This window comes from Sus scrofa, chromosome 2 (genome assembly GCF_000003025.6).
Source record: "Sus scrofa isolate TJ Tabasco breed Duroc chromosome 2, Sscrofa11.1, whole genome shotgun sequence".
In the NCBI taxonomy this organism is placed as follows: Eukaryota; Metazoa; Chordata; class Mammalia; order Artiodactyla; family Suidae; genus Sus; species Sus scrofa.
This window is the reverse complement of record NC_010444.4, coordinates 63,365,755-63,379,045: the sequence shown is the minus strand read 5'-3', so window position 1 is coordinate 63,379,045 and position 13,291 is coordinate 63,365,755. Positions and strand designations below refer to the sequence as shown.

Below are 13,291 nucleotides of genomic sequence, written 5' to 3'. Positions count from 1 at the left end.
GTATTCATACACATCTAAGCTGTAACATATTCAGTGATTTTTTAAGATATAGTCACCTCTGAGTGACATCAAATTATATACTTCTAGGAGTTCCTGCTGTGGCTCAGCAGGTAAAGAACACAGCTAGTATCCATGAGGTTGTGGGTTCAATCCCTGGCCTGGCTCAGTGGGTTAAGGATACAGCATTGACAAAAGCTGTGGTGTAGGTCACAGACACAGCTCAAATCTGGCATTGCTGTAGCTGTGGCATAGGCCTTAGATGCACTCAGATTCAACCCCTAGCCTGGGAAATTCCATATGTGGTGAGTGCAGCCCCCCAAAAAACAACAGAAAATATACACTTCTAAAAAGTTTGTACAGAATAAAGCCCTCCAAAAATATCTACATTAGAATCCCCAGAATATTTTAACATGTTATTATGTATATATAGTAAGAGGAGAAAAGAAATAAGGTTTCTGATGTTTTGCCCTTAAGAATATTGGCCATGGTTATCTAGGTGGAACTAAATTATTCACAATTGCCCTCTAAATGTGAAAGAGAAGGGGGAAATGAGTGTTACTCAGAGATTTGAATATGGGGCAAGAACTAGGACCCTAGGAGTGAATGTGGCCGCTAGAAAAGAGAATAGGAAAATGAAAGGTTCTCCCTGGAATCTTCAGAAGGAAAGGAGCCTTGTAGCCATTTTACAATTTAATTTAATTAATTTATTTTAAATTAAAAATATTATTAAATTATAGTTAACTTACAATGTCATATTAATTTCAAGTATACAGTACGACATTTGTTGAGAAGAAATTATTCTTTAAAAATCCACTTTGTCCAACTCAGTAAAAAGAAATTCCCAAATATTTCCAATCCAAGGCTGAGAATACATTTCAAAATGAGGAAATCAACAAAGGGAGAAACAGTATGATATCAAAGAATGAGAACGCTTAAGAAATGAATTACCTAATTTGAATGGAGAGGGTGAAATTAAAACTACAAGAAATACGTAGAAGTAAGTGCTACTTCCACAATCTTAATGGAGGATTACTATTTCTGAAGCTGAGGGTTTGATCACTGCAATCGTGGCACTTCCTCACCCTAGGAAAAATGGCCCTTTTATTGTATTTTCTCCACATGTTCTTTTCAGAGCACCCTTTATGTCTTTGTTCCTCAGACTACAGATGAAGGGGTTCAGCATGGGTGTGACCACAGTGTACATCACCGAGGCTGTTGCACTTCACTGTGAGCTTTTGGTAGCAGCAGAGCTGAAGTAGACTCCTAAGCAGGTACAATAAAATAAGGAGACAACTGAGAGGTGAGATGCACAAGTGGAAAATGCCTTATACTTCCCCTGACCTGATGAGAGTCCATGTATGGAAGAAACTATCTTTGAGTAAGAGTAAAGGATACCAGCCAGGGGACCAACACCAAGCAGCCCAACTGCAAAATACATCACTAGTTATTAAGAAACATGTCAGAACAGGCAGATTGGACCATCTGTCTGAGTTCACAGAAAAAGTGAGGGATTTCCAAGTCTTTGCAGAAGGACAGTTGTAACAAGAACACTCATGGTCCAGGAAACCAGGACCAGTAGCCCACAGAGCTGGGGGTTCATGATGACCGTGTAATGCAGGGGTGGCAGATGGCCACAAACCAGTCATAAGCCATCATGGTCAGGAGGAAATCATCCAGTCCTGCAAAGAGTGTGAAAAAGTACATCTGAGTGATGCAGCCTGAATAGGTGATAACTTTGCTCTGCATCTGGATGTTCCACAGCACCTTTGGGATGGTGATGGAGATGAAACAGATGTCTACAAAGGACAGGTTAGAAAGAAATATGTACATGGGTGTGTGGAGGTGGGAGTGTGAGCTCACGGCCAGGATGATGAGCAGGTTTCCAAACACCATGATCAGGTACATGGAGAGAAAAAGCCCATATATGAGGAGCTGCGGTTCTGGTTCCTCTGAGAATCCCAGAAGAAAAATTTCTGAAGTTTGTGTGTTATTCCCTGTGTCCATGGGTGGAGGTGACTACCAAGAAAAGGAAAAACAGCATGATTAATTTTACAGAAATGAGCATTACAAGATGCTACAGTTTATGTTTGTAGTCAAGAAACAATTTAAATATTTTTTTTTGCATAGATGTGGTCCCTCTCAGTGGATATCCTGGTTTCATCTCTGATTAAGAATTTTCCTCCAAAATCAGCATTTCCCTTAATTGATTATATATTCAACAGTTTAATTAGACAATTTTTTTCATGAATTTGAGGGGCATTTGCTCAGTGTGGACCCAGTTTTATTCAGTCTAGTCAGTAGGTTCAGATTGCTGAAAAACAAAAATGGCTACAATTTAATTATGATGAAAAAATATAAATAAATATAAAAAATTTCATAGTATATCAGATGGTGACAGGTGTTATGAAGTAAACAAGGAAAGTTTAAAGCAGAGAGTGGCTATAAGGTGTTTTGTTTCACTGGGTGTTGTGGCAAGACTGTCAAATTAGGTGACATGTGAACAGAGACCTCAAGGAAGAGAAAGCAGGAACCTTAACATTTGTAGGGAAGTGTGTGCCTGGCAGAGGCACCAGCCACTTCAAAGGCCCTGAGGAATATGCTTGAGATGTTAAAATCCAAAACACAGAGCCATCATGGGGAGAGTATTAAGAAAGAGGGAGAGCAATGAGTGATATTGTTTGTGAATTTTGAAGAAAGGGGGGACTTCAATGGTGCTTAAACTTAAAGACACAGGGAATCTCCCCTTTATATTATGTACCTTTTGAGCTTTATTACATGGTTGCCACAGAATTCCCTACAGTGAAACAGATGTCCTTTGCTACCAAATGTTGATTGTGGGCTGGTTCTCTGTGTTATAGGTATGACCTTGGAATATATGAATGCATGTACCCCTGTCTTGAGAATTGTTCTCACTCTGCAAAGTTTACAGACGCACAGACAGACACACACACACGCACACACACACAAACCCCATGTAACATCATGGCTTCCTGGTATGTGTTACTTCCATATCCTTATAACCCCCAACACTGTTTAAAATATGAGTACATACAGCAGAATTGGTCTGATCATGTTACCTCTCTCATAAATTATGTGGAAATAGAAATTCCTATCCTTAAGCTTCCCATATACAGGTAACCTTATGGGTCGTCCATTTTGGTTTGGTCATTTTCTTTCCTATATATAAAGGAATTAAAGAGAGAGAGAGAGAGAGAGAGAGAGAGAGAGAGAGAGAGAGAGAAAGAGAGAGATATATCAAACAGACATGAAGAGGAATACATTTAACAATCTCAGTTGTTCTGAGAGATTGTGAGGAAGTAAATGCTTTGTTCTGGTGCCATACAATCCAGATCACATCTCACAGATAACCAGGGAAAAATAAGAAAGGAGGAAAAAATACGTGCAAAAGAGAAAAGTAGTGGTATCTTCATGGTTTATACCACCCTACAGATTGAACATCACAAGGGAAAAGTGAGTAAATATAGTAAACTCCATACATCACACTTCACTTTTTAAAATTTGGGCATTTGATTATCAGAGAGCAGAAGACTTGACTTTCTTGTGCATATTCCATATTTATTTAACCAGTTGGTCTACACATAGCACAACAGAGGATGAGGCAAACCCCTTTCTCACCTTTCATAGGTGGCACCTTAATTTGTTATTCTTGCACTTTGGGTTTTGATCTCTTTTCTGACAAGTCCAATGGGCACAACTAGTCATGGGTCTGTTCCTTGTCCAAGATTCAAAGGCCTCCCCAGACAACACTCTGTAAAATATCACAGACACCATGCCAATCCACCCTCTTATCTGATTAATTTTCTTAATGAGATTCGTCTGAGAATATTACATCATACATTTATTTCATGTACTCTGTCTTCTCCATTACAATGCAGTTACCAAAGAAGCAAGTATTTTACCAGCTTTGTCCACGTTTTTATATTTTCTGACAGATATGTGAATATATAGAAAATAATGTATGGAGTTCCTGTCATGGCTCATTAGTTAATGAATCGGACTAGGAACTGAGAGGATGTGGGTTCAATCCCTGGCCTTGCTCAGTGGTTTGGGGATTCGGCATTGCCCTGAGCTGAGCTGTGGTGTGGGTCACAGATGCAGCTGGATCCTGAGTTGCTGTGGCTCTGGCATAGGCAGGCGGCTATAGCTCTGATTGGACCCTAGCCTGGGAACCGCCATACGCCATGGGAGTGGCCCTAGAAAAGGCAAAACAACAACAACAACAAAAAGAAACCAATGTAATAAAATGAGAAGTTATGAATAAAAAGTGAGATATAGGACATAAAACTAGGTTAAATAGAATAGTTTTCAAACAACTGAGTTAAGCGAAACTGAACAGAGCCTTAAGACTAACCGAAATATGATATACAATAGAAAGAAATTTAGAAACTCAATCTGACTAATGATTAAACTACCAAAGATGTTTACATGTAATAATATAACATATAAACATCATAGAAGTTTCTATTTGGCAGATGTTATGTTATCACCTGTTGAATGCATCAGGAGTGCATCAGGATTAGGTCTCAGTAAATATGGACAGTTAATATATGACAAGGTTTTATTTCAGTTTATTTGGAAAATTTGGACTTTTGAATAAAAGCTGGCATAGATGTCTTTCTATGTGGGAGAAATGAAGTGGTTCCCAATCTCACACATCTAACAAAAAATCTGAAGGCATAAATCCTTAGTGTAAGTGTAACCATTATATTTTAGATTCATATCTTGAAAACTACATACAAAATCTACATGAGGGCAAAACATCATAATTAAAGCAAGACACTCAGAAGCCAGAAGATAGACATATTTAACAAAATAAAAACTGAAACTATTTTATGGCCCCAAATACCTAACCAAAAGTCAACAGAGAAATAACTGTCTATTAAAATTATTTTAAATGATGATTGCAATAATTATAGAAAAGTTCATATAATATATGCACTTAAAATAATAATAAGCAAATTAACACAGTGACCAAAGATGTGAATACTTTCTCAAAATTGGTAATATTTTAAGAAACAAGAAGAATTTTCTTTTCTATTTTTTAAATTTTTTAATAAATTTTTATTGTTATTTCCCCCAACATATTTTTTTCCCACTGTACACCATGGGAACCCAGTTACACATACATGTACACATAATTTTTTCTCCCATTGTCATGCTCCATTGTATGTATCTAGACATAGTTCTCAGTGATACACAGAAGGATCTCATTGTTAATCCATTCCAAAAGCAACAGTTTGCATTCATTAACTCCAACTACCAATCCCTCCCACTCCCTCCCCCAGGCACACCTACATTCCTGAGGGGGTAGGAAACTTATAGACTTGCTTCATTGATTACTTGCTGTAGTTGTAACTTTTAAATTTGTGGTAAATAGAATAGTCTCTATTTTTTTCTGGTAGAATGGTCAAACTATAGTAAATGGAGTATTCTCTAATTTTTCTAGTTGAATTGTCACATCTTGGGGCAACATTCTGAAGACATCTATAAGAATTAACTATACAGGTATTCTTTAACTCAATATTTCTCAATCTTGGCCTTATTGCCATTATGGGCCAGATTATTCTCTGTGTTTGTTTCCATCCTGTGCATTGGAGGATGTTTAATAACATCTTTGCTTCTGCCTTTCCCTATGCATTGTGACACCTAAAAATATCTCCAGATATGGCTCAGTGTTCTACTGGGACAAAAATCACCCTCTGTTGAGAAAGATAGTTTTCACTTAAGTATCCTGAAACTATTTTATAGCATTGCTATAATACAAATTTATACCAAGCAATAAGAAAGCCTATCAAACATATAAATAGCATAGCCACAGTGTGAAATGTTATGCAGACATTGTAATAGGGAGTCATTACTGCAGTTGATTGGAAGACGTCTATATGGTTGTACTGAGTTAAGAAGGAATGAGGGAGAAAATGTAGGGAAAAATGTAGCTCTGAAAAATAAGGAGCATTTATGATGATGTGCAGTGTTCTTATCACACACTTGAATTAAAAGTGTATATATGCATAACATAGAATAGCTTTGAAAGAGATGAAGATTTTGGAAAGAAAGAATGAAAGTGAAAATGCAATTAGGTTGAGTATAGTAGTTCAAAACAATCATGTGAAACAAAATTGAAGTAAATTCAAAATCAGCTTCTGAAAGAAGACATTTAGAATGACAATGTAATGACATCAACATGTGTCACTAATTTAGATTAGATTGTCAAAAACTCAGAAATTAAAAAATACGCATTTAAAATTCTTTTAAAATGTGGGGATTATGAAATATCTAAACTTTAATTTCTTATGTAATGATTTAGGGATACAAATATGCTTATGGAGGATAAGTGTAATCATTAGCCAAATCTAAAGCATACTTTCTAAATGGTGACTAAAGGTGATGCAACTTTTAGAAATAGATCCAATAGCCAAAAGTCCAAAAGTAACAATAAACAATAATAGAAATGTGAAAATTAGTTAGAAATATGTATAGTGAGCAGCCTCTTGCTATTGAGGGATTGGTTCCAGGACTCTTTAGGGGTTAACAAATTCCATGCATGCTCAAATCCCATAACCAGCCCTCTATATCTGCTGTTTCACACCTGCAGACTTAACCAATCACCAATTATGTAGTACTTTTTATTGAATTAAATCTGTGTGCAGTTCAAACCCGTATTGTTCAAGTGTCAAATTACAGATGACATTTATTAGCAATAAGTATGCAGAAGAGAAGAGCATTCACTTTCATTTGTTTTGAAAGCAATGTTAAAAATGAAGAATATCAAAGTGTTCAATTTCTTGTTATAAAAGTTAAAAAGCAAATAAGGGGATATAACATGACAAACTTATAAACTTATAAACTTACCACACAAAACTTATAAACTCTCACATAATCATCACAAACATTCATACATACATGAAAAAAACCTAAATGGCAAATTGCAAAGTTGGTGAAAAAAATGTTTTTTTGATATTAAAGAGTGTAATCAACATAGGAATAATAACACTCTGACCCCCACTATCCAAATGCCAAATGTGCCACAATTTTCAATAGGAACGGTAAGTGGCTAACTAATCCACAATTATATTCAGCGTCACAGGTAATGAAATAGTTGCAACGTAAGCTCACTTGCATACCCCTTCTCATATAATTAAAATTTCATTTGAATACTCAAGAAAGATAAGATTCTGTGATAGGAATGTCTCATACTATGCTATTTCAAGGATGAAATTGAAAGTACTCTTTCCTCTGGTTCTTTCTCATTAAATGGAAATGTCTGATATGACCCATCTTTTTTTTTTTTTTTTGTCTTTTGTCTTTTTAGGGCTGCACCCACAGCATTTGGAGGTTCCCAGGCTGGGGTCCAAATGGAGTTGTTGCTGCCAGCCTATGCCAGAGCCACAGCAATGCCAGATCCAAGCTGTGTCTGCAATCTGCACCAAAACTCAAGGCAATGCCGGATCCTTAATCCACTGAGGCCAGGGATCAAACTCACAACCTCATGGTTCCTAGTCAGATTCATTTCTGCTGCACCAAGATGGGAACTCCAACCCATCTTAAAAGTAGAAAGAAATGTCCTCACTTCACTGTATATCCCTCTACAGCTAACAGTTTACTTTTCTCCTCCGATTAATTGCAAAGACCCTTAGTCTCAAGTTCTAGTTTTATTGGAAGCCCTTTATGCCTTTCATTCCACATCTATTTGGGCTTTCATTATTGTAAATTAATTGTTAACACAGACCCTTGTATTGCTGAGTTCAATATTCACTTATCTGTTATGTACCATAAATAAATACACAAATTTATTAGCCATGTCAGCAAACCACCACAGCAAACACTAGGTTCTTCACTAGCCTGGAATGGCCTCAGGTGACCTCAGCTAAACATTATTGGGTTTCATTCTCTTCATCTTCTCCTGCAGTACTACAGGGCTATTTAACTCACGTGGATGGAGTCTCTAAAAGGAATATTTCCACTTGGAAAACAACAATCTTCTCTGTATGGTAGGTGATGGAGACTCCAGTTCTGTTTCCAGACAAGAAATGTGAGAAGATGTCACGTTTCAGTGTCTCAGCCAGTCTTTGGCATCCAACGGCAACAACCATGTCCTGTCCAGTCCAAGGCTGCATGGCTGAGGGGCTGCAGCAGAGGGTTATTTACAGCTCCCTATGCCTGCTCATTAAGCACATTGCTCTCTTGTTACTACCACCTCTAAGTGATGGTTTTCCTCAGGGAAAATGATCTGGACAGAAAGAAATAAATTTCCCTGTTGACTCTCTATTCCAATGAGACTGGACAGTGAGCTGGGTGAATTCAATTTATATTACTCTATCTCCATTACTTCTACTGACTTCCAGAGGTCTAACCCTGAGCTAGAGTTTTTCCAATGTAGAATATTGAGCAACCTGTTTGGATTAGGTTCTGTGAATCATCAAAGCCATGACTTGTGGTGGGGATACAACCTCTGACACCAATAAAAAATTATCTGTACATTCTGAACAAAGTGAATGTTTTTTTCTTTAATAATAAACCTTTGTGTGGTATACTCACTGGCCAAAACAATGAGGAACTTCATATTTATATAAGAATGTGGAGGTGTTATTTAATACCTCATTATGAAGTGTCTATTGATTACAAGACATATATTTAGATCTTAGCACTTTATGTGGATTATCTAATTTAATTTTTGAAAAGTCCAGATTGGGAGGTGTTACTATTATGAACCTGTTCTTCATTGCAGAAGTGGGGTTTGGAGGGGTTTAGTGATATTTCCAAGTTATAATCTGTGTAAGGGATGGAGCCTTGATTGGAATTATGTCAGGATGCTTACAGTTTTCAAACTCTGGAGGAGTGGTTGTGAACCACATATGATTTTGACCCTGGAGATACTGGCAATATCTGAAGCGATGGATTGCTAATTACCAACAATGCACAGGATAACACCAACACAAATATCTATCTTACCCAAATTTTAACAATGAGAAGGTGAGAAAATTTATGTTAGACAAACACTCCTCCAACTTTCTTAATGTGCACAGGAATCACCAGGGATCCTAGTTCAAATGTAGATTCTGATTCAGCAGGTCTCTTATAGTCACAGAAACTCTGTTATTGATGCTCCTGAATGATATTGATGCTGCAGATCCTTATCTGTGGAGCCCTGTTTAAGTAGCAAGGCTGTAATCATGTGTTTTAGAGTCAGCTGTAATCATTTTTAGGTCTTTGTCCACATAAATTGTGTTCGTATAGGACTTTAAATGAAAAGTATATTCACACAGTTCAGAGGTTGCAATATATATTCTGAATTATACTTTCACACTGTGACCTTGAATTTATTCATATAATATATTTCTGAGAACTCCTTTGTAGTAGGTAGAATAAAGGCCTCCAAAATATGCCCACATCCTAATCCTAAAAACCTTAGACTATGTTGGTTTATATAGCAAGGTGGGATTAAGAAGCAGATGGAATAAATTTACTAAACAGTTGATCTTACGATTTGCTATGATTTTCCAGGTGGGCCTAATGCAATCACGAGTACATTAAAAATCTTAGACAATTACACAATTGTACAAAATAAAGAATCACAAAATCCTACAAATATGGAAAGAATGTGGTAGAATGAGAAAAGATTCTGAGACATGCAGATATTTGTGTATTTTAAGATTCTGGCTATTAAGATGTTGGAAAGGCCATGAGTCAAGAAATGCAATTGCTTCATAGAAACTGAAACACAGAAGTAAATAGATCCTCCCCTGGAGGGTGCAGAAGAGCCCAGCTCTTTAGAAATTTGGATTTTTATTCAAATGAAGCCAATCAGGTTTCTGACCTGTCAAAATAGTTTCATAAATTTAAGATTGTGTGATTTTTTTTACCCCTCCAATAAGAGTCTATAATATAGACATTTATTAAATGTTATTTTGTTTGAAGAAAGTGAGTTACACCTCTCCATTCAATCATTTAGCCTCCCATGGGTAAGGACATTTTAACTTCAAATTCCATTTAAGTAGAAGTCCAACATTTTAAGTCATTTTGGAGATATTCTGCCCCCATCAGCTGGTCTAGTGTATTCTCCATTCGCAAAGGTAAATATGGCTCTAACTTTGAAGCATCTCAGGAATAAACATATGGAAAATAAATAATTTATTATGAAAATTATGGTCACCTATTCTACTTTCAATTTGTGCTCCTCAATTTCCACATTTACAAATTTATGTTAATTCAAACAATCATTCTTTAAGCTCTTTTTGTTTTTATTTTATGATTTTTGTTTTTCCATTATAGTTGACTTACAGTGTTCTGTCAATTTCTACTGTACAGAAAAGTGACTTAGTCATACACACATATATATATATATATATATACATATATATAAAATTTTTCTCACATTATCCTCCATCATGTTCCCTCACAGGTGATTAGATATAGTCCCCTGTGCTATACAGCAGGATCTCAGTGCTTATCCATTCCACATGCAATAGTTTGTGTCTGTTAACCCCAGAATCCCAGTCCATCCCTCTCTCCCACCTCCCCCTTGACAACCACAAGTTTTTTCTCCAAGTCCAATGTTCAAGGAGTTTAAACTTTTAACAAATACATAACAAAGCACTTACAACTTATTCTTCACTCGCTTGAATTATACACAAAGGTAGCCATGCAATATGGACTCTTGATTTTGTATAGCTCCTTAATACATAACATTTAAACAATTTATTGGGTTCATTATACTCCAATAAATTATTGAAAATAAAACCTCACGGTCCATGGCCAGGTTATTATCTTGATCAGCAAAGATACTTGATACACAGAACATAGGTGAAAGATATGTTTTGTGACTATGAAGAAAGCAAAATATATTATACAGATATATACATATGACTATACATGCTTATACACAGTATCTGTGGGATGAAATAAGTAATTTATATGCTAAATAAAAATTTCAATAAATAGGCTAAACTAAACACAAAAATGAAGTAACTGACCATAAATAGGTTCAAGACAATAAAGACAGTGTGGTACTGGTACCAAAACAGACATGCATATCCATGGAACAGAAGAGAGAATGCAGAAATAAACCCAGATACCTATGGTCAATTAATCTTTGACAAAGAATGCAAGAACATAAAGTGGGAAAAAGACAGTCATTTCAGCAACTCTTGCTGGGAAATCTGGACAACATGCAAATCAATGAAACTAGAACACACCCTCACACCATGCAAAAAAATAAACTCAAAATGGCTGGAAGTCTTAAATATAAGACAAGACAGCATCAAACTCCTTGAAGAGAACATAGACAAAACATTTTCTGACATCAACCTTACAAATGTTTTCTCAGGTCAGTCTCCCAAAGAAACAGAAATAAAAGCAAATATAAACCCATGGGACCTAGGCAAACTGACAAGCTTTGGCACAGCAAAGGAAACCTAAAAGGAAACAAAAAAGACAACTTACAGAATGGGAGAAAATAGTTTCAAACGATGCAACGGACAAGGGCTTCATCTCTAAAATATGCAAACAACTTACACAACTCAACAGCCAACAACCCAGTGGAAAAATGGGTAAAAGACCTCAAGAGATATTTCTCCAAGGAAGATGGCCAACAAGCACATGAAGAAATGCTCAACGTCACTGATGATTAGAGCAATGCAAATCAAAACTGCCATGAGATACCACCTCACACCAGTCAGAATGGCCATCATTAGTAAGTCCACAAATAACAAATGCTGGAGGGGGTGTGGAGAAAAGGGAATCCTCCTGCACCATTGGTTGGAATGTAAACTTGTAAAATCACTATGGAGAATAGCATGGAGGTACCTTAGAAAACTATGCATAGAACTACCATATGACCCAGCAATCCCACTCTTGGGCATATATCCAGACAAAAGTTTCCTTGAAAAGGAAACATGCACCTGCATGTTCATTGCAGCAACATTCACAATAGCCAAGACATGGAATCAACCCTATTGTCCATTGACAGATAACTGGATTAGGAAGATGTAAATATACACAATGGAATACTACTCAGCCATAAAAGAACAAAATAATTCCATTTGCAGCAACATGGATGGAACTAGAAACTCTCATCCTGAGTGAAGTAAGTCAGAAAGAGAAAGACAAATACCATATGATATCACTTGTATCTGGAATCTAACATATGACGCAAATGATCCTTTCCACAGAAAAGAAAATCATTGACTTGGAGAATAGATTTGTGGTTGCCTAGGGGAGGGGGAGGGAGTGGGATGGATTGGGAGTTTGAGATTAATGGATACAAACTATTGCTTTTGGAGTGGAATAGCAGTGAGATCTTGCTGTGTAGCACTGATAACTATGTCTAATCACTTATGATGGAGCATGATAATGGGAGAAAAAAGAATGTATTCATATGTGTAACTGGGTCACTCTGCTGTACAGTAGAAAAAAATTCGTATTGGGGGAATAACAATTAAAAAAAAAGACAAAAGGACACAATTTTGACACTGAGAGCTGACTATAGACCCATGAGAAACTTTGTAGAAGTCAGAACAATATATCCACTTCTGATAATAAAATAATTACATTAAACCATTTGATTTTGGGATGACTTGTGATATAGAATGTTAACTGATGTAACAATTAAAGTGATCCAAACTGAGGACAATTATAACAATCCACAGTATCTTATTTTGGTATGTGTTTTGATATTGGAAGCCAGTGTCCATGATTACTCTGTTATCAAATTTATTTCAGATAACTCTAGTAATGAATGACTATATGATGTTCTGTTCCAGGGAACTTGAAGAGGTGGGAGGGACTTGAATATTCATGCAGAAAAACTGCAGTCCGTGAATCACATAATAGGGCAGGAATCTAAGCTCTCTTGTGAGTCATTATTGATGATAAAGACTGAAGAAATCTCTTTGCAAAAGAGTAGACATAGAATGAATAATACATTTATTTGCCACTCCTTTAGTGATAATGATGCAATTTGGTAAAACTGAGGTATTTCACTAAGAGAAATGTAAGTAGTGATATATGAAGGTATCACTGGACATTTTCAACCAGAATCAGGAAGACAACCAGTCTCGATAAACACATAAAACTCTCCATCAAGTCCTTCATTCCTATGTATGAACCCTCTTACACATGAACACTGATTTTTCCATAGTTCAAAGAGTAGATTTCCAGAATAAAAAAGAAATATTTTACAGAGTAATGCAATATATAATTTTAATAGTATTGGAGTACATCTGGTTTAAATATTGTGTTAGTTTTAGGTGTACAAAGTGACTGAGTATAT

The 13,291-nt window shown here is 36.3% G+C and overlaps 1 pseudogene; it reads right to left on the bottom strand.

Annotated features, from left to right (window-relative positions):
• LOC100738800 lies at window positions 1,079-2,004 on the bottom strand (annotated as a pseudogene).